Here is a 1,834-nt window from a genome sequence, read left to right on the forward strand (position 1 = left end):
CCCACTACACAATACAAATATAATACTTTTAAGAGTTGCCGTTCTAATATGATAGAATTTATTGCTCTTGTCAAAAGGAAAAGAGAAGGCTTTTTCTAGTCTCAGCTTTCTAGTGATGTAGATGCTATTTTTTTTCCAGCAGTTAGGCTACAAATATACTGTATATAACCAGTTCATATGTTTTTTTTAGTACTGAGATCGAGTTTTGTTGCAGTTAAAATTCGCGTTAATCTATGACACGCGCCGCGAAATTACGTCGCGAGCGTGTGAAGAGCGAACAGTAGCAATGCCAGAAATTGTAGGATGCCAGCAATTTGAAAATCCTGCCTATAATTACTGTGACCCAGTTATTATTTGCGGGGAAATGTAGCCATTATTTTATATTTTTAGAGCACGTGCTACCGACAGAGAAAACGCAGGGAATGGGGAGATCTATGTGCTGACAGCGGTCTTTTGAAAATAATGTTTAGGGCGAATTCGCAAGCTGGGGAATACCGTGGTCTTTAATCAGTGTAATAATCTTGTTCTAAGTGAATAATGGTAAGTAATGTTCCACCATGACTTGAGTGAATTATGTAGTCATAGAGACAGTTAATTCCTAGAAATAGAAGTTAAATCGCTAATGCGAAGGAAGAAACCCCGACTAAGAGGAATGGATATAAGTCAGTAATAATACAAGCTGCTGGTATACTATTGCCTTCTTGATAAGCATTATCAGATCTGCACTTTGCCAACACGAAGCATGTTGGCATGCTGTGTGTCATACGTGTGTTATTGCTGCTCCACGATATATATACAGTTCTTTGAAAACGAAGGGTAGCAAGTTATTTAGGATTAACTCGCATATCAATAAATTCGTTTTTTTATTTGGCTGTTACATGCAAGAGTGTTTATCTGTTTTTGTTTGTTTGATTTGTCGTCTTAAATGAAGTGTTAGGGAAGTGATTTTTTGGAATAGGTATGTAACTTTATATACGCAAAGGCAGATTTTTTTTTCAGGAAATAGCTTAATCCATGTGTAGACATATTCACACATAAACCAGAATTCACCCACACGCAGACAGGTATTCCCTTAAAGTTTTTTCCTGGTAATTTCTGCTAAACTCACGTTAATCCCTGAGTTCATTTTTGGTGCCTCTCCCTTCTACATATAAAAAACATTGTTAAGAAGCGAAAATTTATTCTTTTCCATAACGCTTAACCTATGTAAGACTTACTTTAACATATTTTTAAGCCTAAAATGCTACAACCTATAATAGTGTAACAAAAGGCGAAACTTTTTTTAGTCACGGAAAATATTTTATCGTAGGTCCATCGTGGCAATGCTTTACAGAAAAGACTAGTGTCACCTAATGACATCTGAGACTTTCCTAAACAGATGCCTTTTAGGAGGATCCTTTCCAAAGAACACGACGCCATGATAACGCTAATTCGATCAGAATCACTTTCATTGTTACCCATGCCATTTCCCCAACTCTCATGATACCCTAAAGTTGAAACAGTTATGGAAAATTTGCACCACCTGCTCTTTATCAGCGACATAAAGACTGAAATTATGCTGTCTCTAATTCATAGCAGTCGATTAGTAATTCTATTAGGAACTTTGTGTTGGCTCATATAAATTCTTAATGCGTAAAACCTTAAAACCTGCAGAGAAAGGAAAACATAGGACTCTTTCGGCTGTAGATAGAGCGCACACGTCCATGGCATTCGGATATGCATGTGCGTGTGTGTGCGTACGAAAGAGTAGGGACGAGCATGGTTGTTAAAGAGGAAGACATGCACAAACGCATGTGTAATGTAATCGTGTATGTGAAAAATAGAATGTATATAT

The sequence above is a fragment of the Penaeus monodon genome, chromosome 30, assembly GCF_015228065.2.
Source record: "Penaeus monodon isolate SGIC_2016 chromosome 30, NSTDA_Pmon_1, whole genome shotgun sequence".
Classification (NCBI taxonomy): domain Eukaryota; kingdom Metazoa; phylum Arthropoda; class Malacostraca; order Decapoda; family Penaeidae; genus Penaeus; species Penaeus monodon.